This window comes from Delphinus delphis, chromosome 10, assembly GCF_949987515.2.
Source record: "Delphinus delphis chromosome 10, mDelDel1.2, whole genome shotgun sequence".
NCBI classification, from domain to species: domain Eukaryota; kingdom Metazoa; phylum Chordata; class Mammalia; order Artiodactyla; family Delphinidae; genus Delphinus; species Delphinus delphis.
The window spans coordinates 104785079-104806192 of NC_082692.2; positions in this window are offsets into that span (position 1 = coordinate 104785079).

Sequence of the window (21114 nt, forward strand, 5' to 3'; positions counted from 1 at the left end):
TAGGATTAGGGGACGGGTGAGGGTCAGGCTTCGGGGAAGGGTTAGGGTTAGGGTTCGGGCTAGGGTTAGGGTTAGGGGACGGGGACGGTTTAGGGTCCAGGTGAGGGTACGGCAACGCTTTAGGGGGAGCGTGCGTGTGAGGGCGCGGGTTAGTGTTAGCGTACGGGTTAGGATTAGGGGACGGGTGAGGGTCAGGCTTCGGGGAAGGGTTAGGGTTAGGGTTCGGGCTAGGGTTAGGGTTAGGGGACGGGGACGGTTTAGGGTCCAGGTGAGGGTACGGCAACGCTTTAGGGGGAGCGTGCGTGTGAGGGCGCGGGGTAGTGTTAGCGTACGGGTTAGGATTAGGGGACGGGTGAGGGTCAGGCTTCGGGGAAGGGTTAGGGTTAGGGTTCGGGCTAGGGTTAGGGTTAGGGGACGGGGACGGTTTAGGGTCCAGGTGAGGGTACGGCAACGCTTTAGGGGGAGCGTGCGTGTGAGGGCGCGGGTTAGTGTTAGCGTACGGGTTAGGATTAGGGGACGGGAGAGGGTCAGGCTTCGGGGAAGGGTTAGGGTTAGGGTTAGGGCTAGGGTTAGGGTTAGGAGACGGGGACGGTTTAGGGTCCAGGTGAGGGTACGGCAACGCTTTAGGGGGAGCGTGCGTGTGAGGGCGCGGGTTAGTGTTAGCGTACGGGTTAGGATTAGGGGACGGGTGAGGGTCAGGCTTCGGGGAAGGGTTAGGGTTAGGGTTCGGGCTAGGGTTAGGGTTAGGGGACGGGGACGGTTTCGGGTCCAGGTGAGGGTACGGCAACGCTTTAGGGGGAGCGTGCGTGTGAGGGCGCGGGTTAGTGTTAGCGTACGGCTTAGGATTAGGGGACGGGTGAGGGTCAGGCTTCGGGGAAGTGTTAGGGTTAGGGTTCGGGCTAGGGTTAGGGTTAGGGGACGGGGACGGTTTAGGGTCCAGGTGAGGGTACGGCAACGCTTTAGGGGGAGCGTGTGTGTGAGGGCGCGCGTTAGTGTTAGCGTATGGGTTAGGATTAGGGGACGGGTGAGGGTCAGGCTTCGGGGAAGGGTTAGGGTTAGGGTTCGGGCTAGGGTTAGGGTTAGGGGACGGGGACGGTTTAGGGTCCAGGTGAGGGTACGGCAACGCTTTAGGGGGAGCGTGCGTGTGAGGGCGCGGGGTAGTGTTAGCGTACGGGTTAGGATTAGGGGACGGGTGAGGGTCAGGCTTCGGGGAAGGGTTAGGGTTAGGGTTCGGGCTAGGGTTAGGGTTAGGGGACGGGGACGGTTTAGGGTCCAGGTGAGGGTACGGCAACGCTTTAGGGGGAGCGTGCGTGTGAGGGCGCAGGTTAGTGTTAATGTACGGGTTAGGATTAGGGGACGGGTGAGGGTCAGGCTTCGGGGAAGGGTTAGGGTTAGGGTTCGGGCTAGGGTCAGGGTTAGGGGACGGGGACGGTTTAGGGTCCAGGTGAGGGTACGGCAACGCTTTAGGGGGAGCGTGCGTGTGAGGGCGTGGGTTAGTGTTAGGGTATGGGTTAGGATTAGGGGACGGGTGAGTGTTAGGCTTCGGGGAAGGGTTAGGGTTAGGGTTCGGGCTAGGGTTAGGGTTAGGGAACGGGGACGGTATCGGGTCCAGGTGAGGGTACGGCAACGCTTTAGGGGGAGCGTGCGTGTGAGGGTGCGGGTTAGTGTTAGCGTACGGGTTAGGATTAGGGGACGGGTGAGGGTCAGGCTTCGGGGAAGGGTTAGGGTTAGGGTTCGGGCTAGGGTTAGGGTTAGGGGACGGGGACGGTTTAGGGTCCAGGTGAGGGTACGGCAACGCTTTAGGGGGAGCGTGCGTGTGAGGGCGCGGGTTAGTGTTAGCGTACGGGTTAGGATTAGGGGACGGGTGAGGGTCAGGCTTCGGGGAAGGGTTAGGGTTAGGGTTCGGGCTAGGGTTAGGGTTAGGGGACGGGGACGGTTTAGGGTCCAGGTGAGGGTACGGCAACGCTGTAGGGGGAGCGTGCGTGTGAGGGCGCGTGATAGTGTTAGCGTACGGCTTAGGATTAGGGGACGGGTGAGGGTCAGGCTTCGGGGAAGGGTTAGGGTTAGGGTTCGGGCTAGGGTTAGGGTTAGGTGACGGGGACGGTTTAGGGTCCAGGTGAGGGTACGGCAACGCTTTAGGGGGAGCGTGCGTGTGAGGGCGCGGGTTAGTGTTAGGGTATGGGTTAGGATTAGGGGACGGGTGAGGGTCAGGCTTCGGGGAAGGGTTAGGGTTAGGGTTCGGGCTAGGGTTAGGGTTAGGGGACGGGGACGGTTTAGGGTCCAGGTGAGGGTACGGCAACGCTTTAGGGGGAGCGTGCGTGTGAGGGCGCGGGTTAGTGTTAGCGTACGGGTTAGGATTAGGGGACGGGTGAGGGTCAGGCTTCGGGGAAGGGTTAGGGTTAGGGTTCGGGCTAGGGTTAGGGTTAGGGGACGGGTACGGTTTAGGGTCCAGGTGAGGGTACGGTAACACTTTAGGGGGAGCGTGCGTGTGAGGGCGCGGGTTAGTGTCAGCGTACGGGTTAGGATTAGGGGACGGGTGAGGGTCAGGCTTCGGGGAAGGGTTAGGGTTAGGGTTCGGGCTAGGGTTAGGGTTAGGGGACGGGGACGGTTTAGGGTCCAGGTGAGGGAACGGCAACGCTTTAGGGGAAGCGTGCGTGTGAGGGCGCGGGTTAGTGTTAGCGTACGGGTTAGGATTAGGGGACGGGTGAGGGTCAGGCTTCGGGGAAGGGTTAGGGTTAGGGTTCGGGCTAGGGTTAGGGTTAGGGGACGGGTACGGTTTAGGGTCCAGGTGGGGTACGGTAACACTTTAGGGGGAGCGTGCGTGTGAGGGCGCGGGTTAGTGTCAGCGTACGGGTTAGGATTAGGGGACGGGTGAGGGTCAGGCTTCGGGGAAGGGTTAGGGTTAGGGTTCGGGCTAGGGTTAGGGTTAGGGGACGGGGACGGTTTAGGGTCCAGGTGAGGGTACGGCAACACTTTAGGGGGAGCGTGCGTGTGAGGGCGCGGGTTAGTGTTAGCGTACGGGTTAGGATTAGGGGACGGGTGAGGGTCAGGCTTCGGGGAAGGGTTAGGGTTAGGGTTCGGGCTAGGGTTAGGGTTAGGGGACGGGGACGGTTTAGGGTCCAGGTGAGGGTACGGCAACGCTTTAGGGGGAGCGTGCGTGTGAGGGCGCGGGTTAGTGTTAGCGTACGGCTTAGGATTAGGGGACGGGTGAGGGTCAGGCTTCGGGGAAGGGTTAGGGTTAGTGTTCGGGCTAGGGTTAGGGTTAGGGGACGGGGACGGTTTAGGGTCCAGGTGAGGGTACGGCAACGCTTTAGGGGGAGCGTGCGTGTGAGGGCGCGGGGTAGTGTTAGCGTACGGGTTAGGATTAGGGGACGGGTGAGGGTCAGGCTTCGGGGAAGGGTTAGGGTTAGGGTTCGGGCTAGGGTTAGGGTTAGGGGACGGGGACGGTTTAGGGTCCAGGTGAGGGTACGGCAACGCTTTAGGGGGAGCGTGCGTGTGAGGGTGTGGGTTAGTGTTAGGGTACGGGTTAGGATTAGGGGACGGGTGAGTGTTAGGCTTCGGGGAAGGGTTAGGGTTAGGGTTCGGGCTAGGGTTAGGGTTAGGGAACGGGGACGGTTTCGGGTCCAGGTGAGGGTACGGCAACGCTTTAGGGGGAGCGTGCGTGTGAGGGCGCGGGTTAGTGTTAGCGTACGGGTTAGGATTAGGGGACGGGTGAGGGTCAGGCTTCGGGGAAGGGTTAGGGTTAGGGTTCGGGCTAGGGTTAGTGTTAGGGGACGGGGACGGTTTAGGGTCCAGGTGAGGGTACGGCAACGCTTTAGGGGGAGCGTGCGTGTGAGGGCGCGGGTTAGTGTTAGCGTACGGGTTAGGATTAGGGGACGGGTGAGGGTCAGGCTTCGGGGAAGGGTTAGGGTTAGGGTTCGGGCTAGGGTTAGGGTTAGGGGACGGGGACGGTTTAGGGTCCAGGTGAGGGTACGGCAACGCTGTAGGGGGAGCGTGCGTGTGAGGGCGCGTGATAGTGTTAGCGTACGGCTTAGGATTAGGGGACGGGTGAGGGTCAGGCTTCGGGGAAGGGTTAGGGTTAGGGTTCGGGCTAGGGTTAGGGTTAGGTGACGGGGACGGTTTAGGCTCCAGGTGAGGGTACGGCAACGCTTTAGGGGGAGCGTGCGTGTGAGGGCGCGGGTTAGTGTTAGGGTATGGGTTAGGATTAGGGGACGGGTGAGGGTCAGGCTTCGGGGAAGGGTTAGGGTTAGGGTTCGGGCTAGGGTTAGGGTTAGGGGACGGGGACGGTTTAGGGTCCAGGTGAGTGTACGGCAACGCTTTAGGGGGAGCGTGCGTGTGAGGGCGCGGGTTAGTGTTAGCGTACGGGTTAGGATTAGGGGACGGGTGAGGGTCAGGCTTCGGGGAAGGGTTAGGGTTAGGGTTCGGGCTAGGGTTAGGGTTAGGGGACGGGGACGGTTTAGGGTCCAGGTGAGGGTACGGCAACGCTTTAGGGGGAGCGTGCGTGTGAGGGCGCGGGTTAGTGTTAGCGTACGGGTTAGGATTAGGGGACGGGTGAGTGTCAGGCTTCGGGGAAGGGTTAGGGTTACGGTTCGGGCTAGGGTTAGGGTTAGGGGACGGGGACGGTTTAGGGTCCAGGTGAGGGTACGGTAACACTTTAGGGGGAGCGTGCGTGTGAGGGCGCGGGTTAGTGTCAGCGTACGGGTTAGGATTAGGGGACGGGTGAGGGTCAGGCTTCGGGGAAGGGTTAGGGTTAGGGTTCGGGCTAGGGTTAGCGTTAGGGGACGGGGACGGTTTAGGGTCCAGGTTAGGGTATGGCAACGCTTTAGGGGGAGCGTGCGTGTGAGGGCGCGCGTTAGTGTTAGCGTACGGCTTAGGATTAGGGGACGGGTGAGGGTCAGGCTTCGGGGAAGGGTTAGGGTTAGGGTTCGGGCTAGGGTTAGGGTTAGGGGATGGGGACGGTTTAGGGTCCAGGTGAGGGTACGGCAACGCTTTAGGGGTAGCGTGCGTGTGAGTGTGCGGGTTAGTGTTAGGGTATGGGTTAGGATTAGGGGACGGGTGAGGGTCAGGCTTCGGGGAAGGGTTAGGGTTAGGGTTCGGGCTAGGGTTAGGGTTAGGGGACGGGGACGGTTTAGGGTCCAGGTGAGGGTACGGCAACGCTTTAGGGGGAGCGTGCATGTGAGGGCGCAGGTTAGCGTTAGCGTACGGGTTAGGATTAGGGGACGGGTGAGGGTCAGGCTTCGGGGAAGGGTTAGGGTTAGGGTTCGGGCTAGGGTTAGGGTTAGGGGACGGGGACGGTTTAGGGCCCAGGTGAGGGTACAGCAACGCTTTAGGGGGAGCGTGCGTGTGAGGGCGCGGGTTAGTGTTAGCGTATGGGTTAGGATTAGGGGACGGGTGAGTGTCAGGCTTCGGGGAAGGGTTAGGGTTAGGGTTCGGGCTAGGGTTAGGGTTAGGGGACGGGGACGGTTTAGGGTCCAGGTGAGGGTACAGCAACGCTTTTGGGGGAGCGTGCGTGTGAGGGCGCGGGTTAGTGTTAGCGAACGGGTTAGGATTAGGGGACGGGTGAGGGTCAGGCTTCGGGTAAGGGTTACGGTTAGGGTTAGGGTTCGGGCTAGGGTTAGGGTTAGGGGACGGGGACGGTTTAGGGTCCAGGTGAGGGTACGGCAACGCTTTAGGGGGAGCGTGCGTGTGAGGGCGCGGGTTAGTGTTATCGTACGGGTTAGGATTAGGGGACGGGTGAGGGTCAGGCTTCGGGGAAGGGTTAGGGTTAGGGTTCGGGCTAGGGTTAGGGTTAGGGGACGGGGACGGTTTAGGGTCCAGGTGAGGGTACGGCAACGCTTTAGGGGGAGCGTGCGTGTGAGGGCGCGGGTTAGTGTTAGCGTACGGGTTAGGATTAGGGGACGGGTGAGTGTCAGGCTTCGGGGAAGGGTTAGGGTTAGGGTTAGGGCTAGGGTTAGGGTTAGGGGACGGGGACGGTTTCGGGTCCAGGTGAGGGTACGGCAACGCTTTAGGGGGAGCGTGCGTGTGAGGGCGCGGGTTAGTGTTAGCGTACGGGTTAGGATTAGGGGACGGGTGAGGGTCAGGCTTCAGGGAAGGGTTAGGGTTAGGGTTCGGGCTAGGGTTAGGGTTAGGGGACGGGGACGGTTTAGGGTCCAGGTGAGGGTACGGCAACGCTTTAGAGGGAGCGTGCGTGTGAGGGCGCGGGTTAGTTTTAGCGTACGGGTTAGGATTAGGGGACGGGTGAGGGTCAGGCTTCGGGGAAGGGTTAGGGTTAGGGTTCGGGCTAGGGTTAGGGTTAGGTGACGGGGACGGTTTAGGGTCCAGGTGAGGGTACGGCAACGCTTTAGGGGGAGCGTGCGTGTGAGGGCGCGGGTTAGTGTTAGCGTACGGGTTAGGATTAGGGGACGGGTGAGGGTCAGGCTTCGGGGAAGGGTTAGGGTTAGGGTTCGGGCTAGGGTTAGGGTTAGGGGACGGGGACGGTTTAGGGTCCAGGTGAGGGTACGGCAACGCTTTAGAGGGAGCGTGCGTGTGAGGGCGCGGGTTAGTGTTAGCGTACGGGTTAGGATTAGGGGACGGGTGAGGGTCAGGCTTCGGGGAAGGGTTAGGGTTAGGGTTCGGGCTAGGGTTAGGGTTAGGGGACGGGGACGGTTTAGGGTCCAGGTGAGGGTACGGCAACGCTTTAGGGGGAGCGTGCGTGTGAGGGCGCGGGTTAGTGTTAGGGTACGGGTTAGGATTAGGGGACGGGTGAGGGTCAGGCTTCGGGGAAGGGTTAGGGATAGGGTTCGGGCTAGGGTTAGGGTTAGGGGACGGGGACGGTTTAGGGTCCAGGTGAGGGTACGGCAACGCTTTAGGGGGAGCGTGCGTGTGAGGGCGCGGGTTAGTGTTAGCGTACGGGTTAGGATTAGGGGACGGGTGAGGGTCAGGGTTCGGGGAAGGGTTAGGGTTAGGGTTCGGGCTAGGGTTAGGGTTAGGGGACGGGGACGGTTTAGGGTCCAGGTGAGGGTACGGCAACGCTTTAGGGGGAGCGTGCGTGTGAGGGCGCGGGTTAGTGTTAGCGTACGGGTTAGGATTAGGGGACGGGTGAGGGTCAGGCTTCGGGGAAGGGTTAGGGTTAGGGTTCGGGCTAGGGTTAGGGTTAGGGGACGGGGACGGTTTAGGGTCCAGGTGAGGGTACGGCAACGCTTTAGGGGGAGCGTGCGTGTGAGGGCGCGGGTTAGTGTTAGGGTACGGGTTAGGATTAGGGGACGGGTGAGGGTCAGGGTTCGGGGAAGGGTTAGGGTTAGGGTTCGGGCTAGGGTTAGGGTTAGGGGACGGGGACGCTTTAGTGTCCAAGTGAGGGTACGGCAACGCTTTAGGGGGAGCGTGCGTGTGAGGGCGCGGGTTAGTGTTAGCGTACGGGTTAGGATTAGGGGACGGGTGAGGGTCAGGCTTCGGGGAAGGGTTAGGGTTAGGGTTCGGGCTAGGGTTAGGGTTAGGGGACGGGTACGGTTTAGGGTCCAGGTGAGGGTACGGTAACGCTTTAGGGGGAGCGTGCGTGTGAGGGCGCGGGTTAGTGTCAGCGTACGGGTTAGGATTAGGGGACGGGTGAGGGTCAGGCTTCGGGGAAGGGTTAGGGTTAGGGTTCGGGCTAGGGTTAGGGTTAGGGGACGGGGACGGTTTAGGGTCCAGGTTAGGGTATGGCAACGCTTTAGGGGGAGGGTGCGTGTGAGGGCGCGTTAGTGTTAGCGTACGGCTTAGGATTAGGGGACGGGTGAGGGTCAGGCTTCGGGGAAGGGTTAGGGTTAGGGTTCGGGCTAGGGTTAGGGTTAGGGGACGGGGACGGTTTAGGGTCCAGGTGAGGGTACGGCAACGCTTTAGGGGGAGCGTGCGTGTGAGGGCGCGGGTTAGTGTTAGGGTACGGGTTAGGATTAGGGGACGGGTGAGGGTCAGGGTTCGGGGAAGGGTTAGGGTTAGGGTTCGGGCTAGGGTTAGGGTTAGGGGACGGGGACGCTTTAGTGTCCAGGTGAGGGTACGGCAACGCTTTAGGGGGAGCGTGCGTGTGAGGGCGCGGGTTAGTGTTAGCGTACGGGTTAGGATTAGGGGACGGGTGAGGGTCAGGCTTCGGGGAAGGGTTAGGGTTAGGGTTCGGGCTAGGGTTAGGGTTAGGTGACGGGGACGGTTTAGGGTCCAGGTGAGGGTACGGCAACGCTTTAGGGGGAGCGTGCGTGTGAGGGCGCGGGTTAGTGTTAGCGTACGGGTTAGGATTAGGGGACGGGTGAGGGTCAGGCTTCGGGGAAGGGTTAGGGTTAGGGTTCGGGCTAGGGTTAGGGTTAGGGGACGGGTACGGTTTAGGGTCCAGGTGAGGGTACGGTAACGCTTTAGGGGGAGCGTGCGTGTGAGGGCGCGGGTTAGTGTCAGCGTACGGGTTAGGATTAGGGGACGGGTGAGGGTCAGGCTTCGGGGAAGGGTTAGGGTTAGGGTTCGGGCTAGGGTTAGGGTTAGGGGACGGGGACGGTTTAGGGTCCAGGTTAGGGTATGGCAACGCTTTAGGGGGAGGGTGCGTGTGAGGGCGCGTTAGTGTTAGCGTACGGCTTAGGATTAGGGGACGGGTGAGGGTCAGGCTTCGGGGAAGGGTTAGGGTTAGGGTTCGGGCTAGGGTTAGGGTTAGGGGACGGGGACTGTTTAGGGTCCAGGTGAGGGTACAGCAACGCTTTAGGGGGAGCGTGCGTGTGAGGGTGCGGGTTAGTGTTAGGGTATGTGTTAGGATTAGGGGACGGGTGAGGGTCAGGCTTCGGGGAAGGGTTAGGGTTAGGGTTCGGGCTAGGGTTAGGGTTTTGGGACAGGGACGGTTTAGGGTCCAGGTGAGGGTACGGCAACGCTTTAGGGGGAGCGTGCGTGTGAGGGCGCGGGTTAGTGTTAGCGTACGGGTTAGGATTAGGGGACGGGTGAGGGTCAGGCTTCGGGGAAGGGTTAGGGTTAGGGTTCGGGCTAGGGTTAGGGTTAGGGGACGGGGACGGTTTAGGGTCCAGGTGAGGGTACGGCAACGCTTTAGGGGGAGCGTGCGTGTGAGGGCGCGGGGTAGTGTTAGCGTACGGGTTAGGATTAGGGGACGGGTGAGGGTCAGGCTTCGGGGAAGGGTTAGGGTTAGGGTTCGGGCTAGGGTTAGGGTTAGGGGACGGGGACGGTTTAGGGTCCAGGTGAGGGTACGGCAACGCTTTAGGGGGAGCGTGCGTGTGAGGGCGCAGGTTAGTGTTAATGTACGGGTTAGGATTAGGGGACGGGTGAGGGTCAGGCTTCGGGGAAGGGTTAGGGTTAGGGTTCGGGCTAGGGTTAGGGTTAGGGGACGGGGACGGTTTAGGGTCCAGGTGAGGGTACGGCAACGCTTTAGGGGGAGCGTGCGTGTGAGGGCGTGGGTTAGTGTTAGGGTATGGGTTAGGATTAGGGGACGGGTGAGTGTTAGGCTTCGGGGAAGGGTTAGGGTTAGGGTTCGGGCTAGGGTTAGGATTAGGGAACGGGGACGGTTTCGGGTCCAGGTGAGGGTACGGCAACGCTTTAGGGGGAGCGTGCGTGTGAGGGCGCGGGTTAGTGTTAGCGTACGGGTTAGGATTAGGGGACGGGTGAGGGTCAGGCTTCGGGGAAGGGTTAGGGTTAGGGTTCGGGCTAGGGTTAGGGTTAGGGGACGGGGACGGTTTAGGGTCCAGGTGAGGGTACGGCAACGCTTTAGGGGGAGCGTGCGTGTGAGGGCGCGGGTTAGTGTTAGCGTACGGGTTAGGATTAGGGGACGGGTGAGGGTCAGGCTTCGGGGAAGGGTTAGGGTTAGGGTTCGGGCTAGGGTTAGGGTTAGGGGACGGGGACGGTTTAGGGTCCAGGTGAGGGTACGGCAACGCTGTAGGGGGAGCGTGCGTGTGAGGGCGCGTGATAGTGTTAGCGTACGGCTTAGGATTAGGGGACGGGTGAGGGTCAGGCTTCGGGGAAGGGTTAGGGTTAGGGTTCGGGCTAGGGTTAGGGTTAGGTGACGGGGACGGTTTAGGGTCCAGGTGAGGGTACGGCAACGCTTTAGGGGGAGCGTGCGTGTGAGGGCGCGGGTTAGTGTTAGGGTATGGGTTAGGATTAGGGGACGGGTGAGGGTCAGGCTTCGGGGAAGGGTTAGGGTTAGGGTTCGGGCTAGGGTTAGGGTTAGGGGACGGGTACGGTTTAGGGTCCAGGTGAGGGTACGGTAACACTTTAGGTGAAGCGTGCGTGTGAGGGCGCGGGTTAGTGTCAGCGTACGGGTTAGGATTAGGGGACGGGTGAGGGTCAGGCTTCGGGGAAGGGTTAGGGTTAGGGTTCGGGCTAGGGTTAGGGTTAGGGGACGGGGACGGTTTAGGGTCCAGGTGAGGGTACGGCAACACTTTAGGGGGAGCGTGCGTGTGAGGGCGTGGGTTAGTGTTAGCGTACGGGTTAGGATTAGGGGACGGGTGAGGGTCAGGCTTCGGGGAAGGGTTAGGGTTAGGGTTCGGGCTAGGGTTAGGGTTAGGGGACGGGTACGGTTTAGGGTCCAGGTGAGGGTACGGTAACACTTTAGGGGGAGCGTGCGTGTGAGGGCGCGGGTTAGTGTCAGCGTACGGGTTAGGATTAGGGGACGGGTGAGGGTCAGGCTTCGGGGAAGGGTTAGGGTTAGGGTTCGGGCTAGGGTTAGGGTTAGGGGACGGGGACGGTTTAGGGTCCAGGTGAGGGTACGGCAACACTTTAGGGGGAGCGTGCGTGTGAGGGCGCGGGTTAGTGTTAGCGTACGGGTTAGGATTAGGGGACGGGTGAGGGTCAGGCTTCGGGGACGGGTTAGGGTTAGGGTTCGGGCTAGGGTTAGGGTTAGGGGACGGGGACGGTTTAGGGTCCAGGTGAGGGTACGGCAACGCTTTAGGGGGAGCGTGCGTGTGAGGGCGCGGGTTAGTGTTAGCGTACGGGTTAGGATTAGGGGACGGGTGAGGGTCAGGCTTCGGGGAAGGTTTAGGGTTAGGGTTCGGGCTAGGGTTAGGGTTAGGGGACGGGGACGGTTTAGGGTCCAGGTGAGGGTACGGCAACGCTTTAGGGGGAGCGTGCGTGTGAGGGTGTGGGTTAGTGTTAGGGTATGGGTTAGGATTAGGGGACGGGTGAGTGTTAGGCTTCGGGGAAGGGTTAGGGTTAGGGTTCGGGCTAGGGTTAGGGTTAGGGAACGGGGACGGTTTCGGGTCCAGGTGAGGGTACGGCAACGCTTTAGGGGGAGCGTGCGTGTGAGGGCGCGGGTTAGTGTTAGCGTACGGGTTAGGATTAGGGGACGGGTGAGGGTCAGGCTTCGGGGAAGGGTTAGGGTTAGGGTTCGGGCTAGGGTTAGTGTTAGGGGACGGGGACGGTTTAGGGTCCAGGTGAGGGTACGGCAACGCTTTAGGGGGAGCGTGCGTGTGAGGGCGCGGGTTAGTGTTAGCGTACGGGTTAGGATTAGGGGACGGGTGAGGGTCAGGCTTCGGGGAAGGGTTAGGGTTAGGGTTCGGGCTAGGGTTAGGGTTAGGGGACGGGGACGGTTTAGGGTCCAGGTGAGGGTATGGCAACGCTTTAGGGGGAGCGTGCGTGTGAGGGCGCGTGATAGTGTTAGCGTACGGCTTAGGATTAGGGGACGGGTGAGGGTCAGGCTTCGGGGAAGGGTTAGGGTTAGGGTTCGGGCTAGGGTTAGGGTTAGGTGACGGGGACGGTTTAGGGTCCAGGTGAGGGTACGGCAACGCTTTAGGGGGAGCGTGCGTGTGAGGGCGCGGGTTAGTGTTAGGGTATGGGTTAGGATTAGGGGACGGGTGAGGGTCAGGCTTCGGGGAAGGGTTAGGGTTAGGGTTCGGGCTAGGGTTAGGGTTAGGGGACGGGGACGGTTTAGGGTCCAGGTGAGTGTACGGCAACGCTTTAGGGGGAGCGTGCATGTGAGGGCGCGGGTTAGTGTTAGCGTACGGGTTAGGATTAGGGGACGGGTGAGGGTCAGGCTTCGGGGAAGGGTTAGGGTTAGGGTTCGGGCTAGGGTTAGGGTTAGGGGACGGGGACGGTTTAGGGTCCAGGTGAGGGTACGGCAACGCTTTAGGGGGAGCTTGCGTGTGAGGGCGCGGGTTAGTGTTAGCGTACGGGTTAGGATTAGGGGACGGGTGAGGGTCAGGCTTCGGGGAAGGGTTAGGGTTAGGGTTCGGGCTAGGGTTAGGGTTAGGGGACGGGGACGGTTTAGGGTCCAGGTGAGGGTACGGCAACGCTTTAGGGGGAGCGTGCGTGTGAGGGCGCGGGTTAGTGTTAGCGTACGGGTTAGGATTAGGGGACGGGTGAGGGTCAGGCTTCGGGGAAGGGTTAGGGTTAGGGTTCGGGCTAGGGTTAGGGTTAGGGGACGGGGACGGTTTAGGGTCCAGGTGAGGGTACGGCAACGCTTTAGGGGGAGCGTGCGTGTGAGGGCGCGGGTTAGTGTTAGGGTACGGGTTAGGATTAGGGGACGGGTGAGGGTCAGGCTTCGGGGAAGGGTTAGGGATAGGGTTCGGGCTAGGGTTAGGGTTAGGGGACGGGGACGGTTTAGGGTCCAGGTGAGGGTACGGCAACGCTTTAGGGGGAGCGTGCGTGTGAGGGCACGGGTTAGTGTTAGCGTACGGGTTAGGATTAGGGGACGGGTGAGGGTCAGGGTTCGGGGAAGGGTTAGGGTTAGGGTTCGGGCTAGGGTTAGGGTTAGGGGACGGGGACGGTTTAGGGTCCAGGTGAGGGTACGGCAACGCTTTAGGGGGAGCGTGCGTGTGAGGGCGCGGGTTAGTGTTAGCGTACGGGTTAGGATTAGGGGACGGGTGAGGGTCAGGCTTCGGGGAAGGGTTAGGGTTAGGGTTCGGGCTAGGGTTAGGGTTAGGGGACGGGGACGGTTTAGGGTCCAGGTGAGGGTACGGCAACGCTTTAGGGGGAGCGTGCGTGTGAGGGCGCGGGTTAGTGTTAGGGTACGGGTTAGGATTAGGGGACGGGTGAGGGTCAGGGTTCGGGGAAGGGTTAGGGTTAGGGTTCGGGCTAGGGTTAGGGTTAGGGGACGGGGACGGTTTAGTGTCCAGGTGAGGGTACGGCAACGCTTTAGGGGGAGCGTGCGTGTGAGGGCGCGGGTTAGTGTCAGCGTACGGGTTAGGATTAGGGGACGGGTGAGGGTCAGGCTTCGGGGAAGGGTTAGGGTTAGGGTTCGGGCTAGGGTTAGGGTTAGGGGACGGGGACGGTTTAGGGTCCAGGTGAGGGTACGGTAACGCTTTAGGGGGAGCGTGCGTGTGAGGGCGCGGGTTAGTGTCAGCGTACGGGTTAGGATTAGGGGACGGGTGAGGGTCAGGCTTCGGGGAAGGGTTAGGGTTAGGGTTCGGGCTAGGGTTAGGGTTAGGGGACGGGGACTGTTTAGGGTCCAGGTTAGGGTATGGCAACGCTTTAGGGGGAGCGTGCGTGTGAGGGTGCGGGTTAGTGTTAGGGTATGTGTTAGGATTAGGGGACGGGTGAGGGTCAGGCTTCGGGGAAGGGTTAGGGTTAGGGTTCGGGCTAGGGTTAGGGTTTTGGGACAGGGACGGTTTAGGGTCCAGGTGAGGGTACGGCAACGCTTTAGGGGGAGCGTGCGTGTGAGGGCGCGGGTTAGTGTTAGCGTACGGGTTAGGATTAGGGGACGGGTGAGGGTCAGGCTTCGGGGAAGGGTTAGGGTTAGGGTTCGGGCTAGGGTTAGGGTTAGGGGACGGGGACGGTTTAGGGTCCAGGTGAGGGTACGGCAACGCTTTAGGTGGAGCGTGCGTGTGAGGGCGTGGGTTAGTGTTAGGGTATGGGTTAGGATTAGGGGACGGGTGAGTGTTAGGCTTCGGGGAAGGGTTAGGGTTAGGGTTCGGGCTAGGGTTAGGGTTAGGGAACGGGGACGGTTTCGGGTCCAGGTGAGGGTACGGCAACGCTTTAGGGGGAGCGTGCGTGTGAGGGCGCGGGTTAGTGTTAGCGTACGGGTTAGGATTAGGGGACGGGTGAGGATCAGGCTTCGGGGAAGGGTTAGGGTTAGGGTTCGGGCTAGGGTTAGGGTTAGGGGACGGGGACGGTTTAGGGTCCAGGTGAGGGTACGGCAACGCTTTAGGGGGAGCGTGCGTGTGAGGGCGCGGGTTAGTGTTAGCGTACGGGTTAGGATTAGGGGACGGGTGAGGGTCAGGCTTCGGGGAAGGGTTAGGGTTAGGGTTCGGGCTAGGGTTAGGGTTAGGGGACGGGGACGGTTTAGGGTCCAGGTGAGGGTACGGCAACGCTGTAGGGGGAGCGTGCGTGTGAGGGCGCGTGATAGTGTTAGCGTACGGCTTAGGATTAGGGGACGGGTGAGGGTCAGGCTTCGGGGAAGGGTTAGGGTTAGGGTTCGGGCTAGGGTTAGGGTTAGGTGACGGGGACGGTTTAGGGTCCAGGTGAGGGTACGGCAACGCTTTAGGGGGAGCGTGCGTGTGAGGGCGCGGGTTAGTGTTAGGGTATGGGTTAGGATTAGGGGACGGGTGAGGGTCAGGCTTCGGGGAAGGGTTAGGGTTAGGGTTCGGGCTAGGGTTAGGGTTAGGGGACGGGCACGGTTTAGGGTCCAGGTGAGGGTACGGCAACGCTTTAGGGGGAGCGTGCGTGTGAGGGCGCGGGTTAGTGTTAGCGTACGGGTTAGGAGTAGGGGACGGGTGAGGGTCAGGTTCGGGGAAGGGTTAGGGTTAGGGTTCGGGCTAGGGTTAGGGTTAGGGGACGGGGACGGTTTAGGGTCCAGGTGAGGGTACGGCAACGCTTTAGGGGGAGCGTGCGTGTGAGGGCGCGGATTAGTGTTAGCGTACGGGTTAGGATTAGGGGACGGGAGAGGGTCATGCTTCGGGGAAGGGTTAGGGTTAGGGTTCGGGCTAGGGTTAGGGTTAGGGGACGGGGACGGTTTTGGGTCCAGGTGAGGGTACGGCAACGCTTTAGGGGGAGCGTGCGTGTGAGGGCGTGGGTTAGTGTTAGCGTACGGGTTAGGATTAGGGGACGGGTGAGGGTCAGGCTTCGGGGAAGGGTTAGGGTTAGGGTTCGGGCTAGGGTTAGAGTTAGGTGACAGGGACGGTTTAGGGACCAGGTGAGCGTACGGCAACGCTTTAGGGGGAGCGTGCGTGTGAGGGCGCGGGTTAGTTTTAGCGTACGGGTTAGGATTAGGGGACGGGTGAGGGTCAGGCTTCGGGGAAGGGTTAGGGTTAGGGTTCGGGCTAGGGTTAGGGTTAGGGGACGGGGACGGTTTAGGGTCCAGGTGAGGGTACGGCAACGCTTTAGGGGGAGTGTGCGTGTGAGGGCGCGGGTTAGTGTTAGGGTACGGGTTAGGATTAGGGGACGGGTGAGGGTCAGGCTTCGGGGAAGGGTTAGGGTTAGGGTTCGGTCTAGGGTTAGGGTTAGGGGACGGGGACGGTTTAGGGTCCAGGTGAGGGTACGGCAACGCTTTAGGGGGAGCGTGCGTGTGAGGGCGCGGGTTAGTGTTAGCGTACGGGTTAGGATTAGGGGACGGGTGAGGGTCAGGCTTCGGGGAAGGGTTAGGGTTAGGGTTCGGGCTAGCGTTAGGGTTAGGGGACGGGGACGGTTTAGGGTCCAGGTGAGGGTACGGCAACGCTTTAGGGGGAGCGTGCGTGTGAGGGCGCGGGTTAGTGTTAGCGTACGGGTTAGGATTAGGGGACGGGTGAGGGTCAGGCTTCTGGGAAGGGTTAGGGATAGGGTTCGGGCTAGGGTTAGGGTTTTGGGACAGGGACGGTTTAGGGTCCAGGTGAGGGTACGGCAACGCTTTAGGGGGAGCGTGCGTGTGAGGGAGCGGGTTAGTGTTAGCGTACGGGTTAGGATTAGGGGACGGGTGAGGGTCAGGCTTCGGGGAAGGGTTAGGGTTAGGGTTCGGGCTAGGGTTAGGGTTAGGGGACGGGTACGGTTTAGGGTCCAGGTGAGGGTACGGGAACACTTTAGGGGGAGCGTGCGTGTGAGGGCGCGGGTTAGTGTCAGCGTACGGGTTAGGATTAGGGGACGGGTGAGGGTCAGGCTTCGGGGAAGGGTTAGGGTTAGGGTTCGGGCTAGGCTTAGGGTTAGGGGACGGGGACGGTTTAGGGTCCAGGTGAGGGTACGGCAACGCTTTAGGGGGAGCGTGCGTGTGAGGGCGCGGGTTAGTGTTAGCGTACGGGTTAGGATTAGGGGACGGGTGAGGGTCAGGCTTCGGGGACGGGTTAGGGTTAGGGTTCGGGCTAGGGTTAGGGTTAGGGGACGGGGACGGTTTAGGGTCCAGGTGAGGGTACGGCAACGCTTTAGGGGGAGCGTGCGTGTGAGGGCGCGGGTTAGTGTTAGCGTACGGGTTAGGATTAGGGGACGGGAGAGGGTCAGGCTTCGGGGAAGGGTTAGGGTTAGGGTTAGGGCTAGGGTTAGGGTTAGGAGACGGGGACGGTTTAGGGTCCAGGTGAGGGTACGGCAACGCTTTAGGGGGAGCGTGCATGTGAGGGCGCGGGTTAGTGTTAGCGTACGGGTTAGGATTACGGGACGGGTGAGGGTCAGGCTTCGGGGAAGGGTTAGGGTTAGGGTTCGGGCTAGGGTTAGGGTTAGGGGACGGGGTCGGTTTAGGGTCCAGGTGAGGGTACGGCAACGCTTTAGGGGGAGCGTGCGTGTGAGGGCGCGGGTTAGTGTTAGCGTACGGCTTAGGATTAGGGGACGGGTGAGGGTCAGGCTTCGGGGAAGGGTTAGGGTTAGGGTTCGGGCTAGGGTTAGGGTTAGGGGACGAGGACGGTTTAGGGTCCAGGTGAGGGTACGGCAACGCTTTAGGGGGAGCGTGTGTGTGAGGGCGCGCGTTAGTGTTAGCGTACGGTTTAGGATTAGGGGACGAGTGAGGGTCAGGCTTCGGGGAAGGGTTAGGGTTAGGGTTCGGGCTAGGGTTTGGGTTAGGGGACGGGGACGGTTTAGGGTCCAGGTGAGGGTACGGCAACGCTTTAGGGGGAGCGTGTGTGTGAGGGCGCGGGGTAGTGTTAGCGTACGGGTTAGGATTAGGGGACGGGTGAGGGTCAGGCTTCGGGGAAGGGTTAGGGTTAGGGTTCGGGCTAGGGTTAGGGTTAGGGGACGGGGACGGTTTAGGGTCCAGGTGAGGGTACGGCAACGCTTTAGGGGGAGCGTGCGTGTGAGGGCGCAGGTTAGTGTTAATGTACGGGTTAGGATTAGGGGACGGGTGAGGGTCAGGCTTCGGGGAAGGGTTAGGGTTAGGGTTCGGGCTAGGGTTAGGGTTAGGGGATGGGGACGGTTTAGGGTCCAGGTGAGGGTACGGCAACGCTTTAGGGGGAGCGTGCGTGTGAGGGCGTGGGTTAGTGTTAGGGTATGGGTTAGGATTAGGGGAGGGTGAGTGTTAGGCTTCGGGGAAGGGTTAGGGTTAGGGTTCGGGCTAGGGTTAGGGTTAGGGAACGGGGACGGTTTCGGGTCCAGGTGAGGGTACGGCAACGCTTTAGGGGGAGCGTGCGTGTGAGGGCGCGGGTTAGTGTTAGCGTACGGGTTAGGATTAGGGGACGGGTGAGGGTCAGGCTTCGGGGAAGGGTTAGGGTTAGGGTTCGGGCTAGGGTTAGGGTTAGGGGACGGGGACGGTTTAGGGCCCAGGTGAGGGTACGGAAATGCTGTAGGGGGAGCGTGCGTGTGAGGGCGCGTGATAGTGTTAGCGTACGGCTTAGGATTAGGGGACGGGTGAGGGTCAGGCTTCGGGGAAGGGTTAGGGTTAGGGTTCGGGCTAGGGTTAGGGTTAGGTGACGGGGACGGTTTAGGGTCCAGGTGAGGGTACGGCAACGCTTTAGGGGGAGCGTGCGTGTGAGGGCGCGGGTTAGTGTTAGGGTATGGGTTAGGATTAGGGGACGGGTGAGGGTCAGGCTTCGGGGAAGGGTTAGGGTTAGGGTTCGGGCTAGGGTTAGGGTTAGGGGACGGGGACGGTTTAGGGTCCAGGTGAGGGTACGGCAACGCTTTAGGGGGAGCGTGCGTGTGAGGGCGCGGGTTAGTGTTAGCGTACGGGTTAGGATTACGGGACGGGTGAGGGTCAGGCTTCGGGGAAGGGTTAGGGTTAGGGTTCGGGCTAGGGTTAGGGTTAGGGGACGGGGACGGTTTAGGGTCCAGGTGAGGGTACGGCAACGCTTTAGGGGGAGCGTGCGTGTGAGGGCGCGGGTTAGTGTTAGCGTACGGTTTAGGATTAGGGGACGGGAGAGGGTCATGCTTCGGGGAAGGGTTAGGGTTAGGGTTCGGGGTAGGGTTAGGGTTAGGGGACGGGGACGGTTTAGGGTCCAGGTGAGGGTACGGCAACGCTTTAGGGGGAGCGTGCGTGTGAGTGCGTGGGTTAGTGTTAGCGTATGGGTTAGGATTAGGGGACGGGTGAGGGTCAGGCTTCGGGGAAGGGTTAGGGTTAGGGTTCGGGCTAGGCTTAGGGTTAGGGGACGGGGACGGTTTTGGGTCCAGGTGAGGGTACGGCAACGCTTTAGGGGGAGCGTGCGTGTGAGGGCGCGGGTTAGTGTTAGCGTACGTGTGAGGATTACGGGACGGGTGAGGGTCAGGCTTCGGGGAAGGGTTAGGGTTAGGGTTCGGGCTAGGGTTAGGGTTAGGGGACGGGGATGGTTTATGGTCCAGGTGAGTGTACGGCAACGCTTTAGGGGGAGCGTGCGTGTGAGGGCGCGGGTTAGTGTTAGCGTACGGGTTAGGATTAGGGGACGGGTGAGGGTCAGGCTTCGGGGAAGGGTTAGGGTTAGGGTTCGGGTTAGGGTTAGGGTTAGGGGACGGGGACGGTTTAGGGTCCAGGTGAGGGTACAGCAACGCTTTAGGGGGAGCGTGCGTGTGAGGGCGCGGGTTAGTGTTAGCGTACGGGTTAGGATTAGGGGACGGGTGAGGGTCAGGCTTCGGGGAAGGGTTAGGGTTAGGGTTCGGGCTAGGGTTAGGGTTAGGTGACGGGGACGGTTTAGGGTCCAGGTGAGGGTACGGCAACGCTTTAGGGGGAGCGTGCGTGTGAGGGCGCGGGTTAGTGTTAGCGTACGGGTTAGGATTAGGGGACGGGTGAGGGTCAGGCTTCGGGGAAGGGTTAGGGTTAGGGTTCGGGCTAGGGTTAGGGTTAGGGGACGGGGACGGTTTAGGGTCCAGGTGAGGGTACGGTAACACTTTAGGGGGAGCGTGCGTGTGAGGGCGCGGGTTAGTGTCAGCGTACGGGTTAGGATTAGGGGACGGGTGAGGGTCAGGCTTCGGGGAAGGGTTAGGGTTAGGGTTCGGGCTAGGGTTAGGGTTAGGGGACGGGGACGGTTTAGGGTCCAGGTGAGGGAACGGCAACGCTTTAGGGGGAGCGTGCGTGTGAGGGCGCGGCTTAGTGTTAGCGTACGGGTTAGGATTAGGGGACGGGTGAGGGTCAGGCTTCGGGGAAGGGTTAGGGTTAGGGTTCGGGCTAGGGTTAGGGTTAGGGGACGGGTACGGTTTAGGGTCCAGGTGGGGTACGGTAACACTTTAGGGGGAGCGTGCGTGTGAGGGCGCGGGTTAGTGTCAGCGTACGGGTTAGGATTAGGGGACGGGTGAGGGTCAGGCTTCGGGGAAGGGTTAGGGTTAGGGTTCGGGCTAGGGTTAGGGTTAGGGGACGGGGACGGTTTAGGGTCCAGGTGAGGGTACGGCAACACTTTAGGGGGAGCGTGCGTGTGAGGGCGCGGGTTAGTGTTAGCGTACGGGTTAGGATTAGGGGACGGGTGAGGGTCAGGCTTCGGGAAAGGGTTAGGGTTAGGGTTCGGGCTAGGGTTAGGGTTAGGGGACGGGGACGGTTTAGGGTCCAGGTGAGGGTACGGCAACGCTTTAGGGGGAGCGTGCGTGTGAGGGCGCGGGTTAGTGTTAGCGTACGGCTTAGGATTAGGGGACGGGTGAGGGTCAGGCTTCGGGGAAGGGTTAGGGTTAGTGTTCGGGCTAGGGTTAGGGTTAGGGGACGGGGACGGTTTAGGGTCCAGGTGAGGGTACGGCAACGCTTTAGGGGGAGCGTGCGTGTGAGGGCGCGGGGTAGTGTTAGCGTACGGGTTAGGATTAGGGGACGGGTGAGGGTCAGGCTTCGGGGAAGGGTTAGGGTTAGGGTTCGGGCTAGGGTTAGGGTTAGGGGACGGGGACGGTTTAGGGTCCAGGTGAGGGTACGGCAACGCTTTAGGGGGAGCGTGCGTGTGAGGGTGTGGGTTAGTGTTAGGGTATGGGTTAGGATTAGGGGACGGGTGAGTGTTAGGCTTCGGGGAAGGGTTAGGGTTAGGGTTCGGGCTAGGGTTAGGGTTAGGGAACGGGGACGGTTTCGGTTCCAGGTGAGGGTACGGCAACGCTTTAGGGGGAGCGTGCGTGTGAGGGCGCGGGTTAGTGTTAGCGTACGGGTTAGGATTAGGGGACGGGTGAGGGTCAGGCTTCGGGGAAGGGTTAGGGTTAGGGTTCGGGCTAGGGTTAGGGTTAGGGGACGGGGACGGTTTAGGGTCCAGGTGAGGGTACGGCAACGCTTTAGGGGGAGCGTGCGTGTGAGGGCGCGGGTTAGTGTTAGGGTACGGGTTAGGATTAGGGGACGGGTGAGGGTCAGGGTTCGGGGAAGGGTTAGGGTTAGGGTTTGGGCTAGGGTTAGGGTTAGGGGACGGGGACGGTTTAGTGTCCAGGTGAGGGTACGGCAACGCTTTAGGGGGAGCGTGCGTGTGAGGGCGCGGGTTAGTGTTAGCGTACGGGTTAGGATTAGGGGACGGGTGAGGGTCAGGCTTCGGGGAAGGGTTAGGGTTAGGGTTCGGGCTAGGGTTAGGGTTAGGTGACGGGGACGGTTTAGGGTCCAGGTGAGGGTACGGCAACGCTTTAGGGGGAGCGTGCGTGTGAGGGCGCGGGTTAGTGTCAGCGTACGGGTTAGGATTAGGGGACGGGTGAGGGTCAGGCTTCGGGGAAGGGTTAGGGTTAGGGTTCGGGCTAGGGTTAGGGTTAGGGGACGGGGACGGTTTAGGGTCCAGGTGAGGGTACGGTAACGCTTTAGGGGGAGCGTGCGTGTGAGGGCGCGGGTTAGTGTCAGCGTACGGGTTAGGATTAGGGGACGGGTGAGGGTCAGGCTTCGGGGAAGGGTTAGGGTTAGGGTTCGGGCTAGGGTTAGGGTTAGGGGACGGGGACGGTTTAGGGTCCAGGTTAGGGTATGGCAAC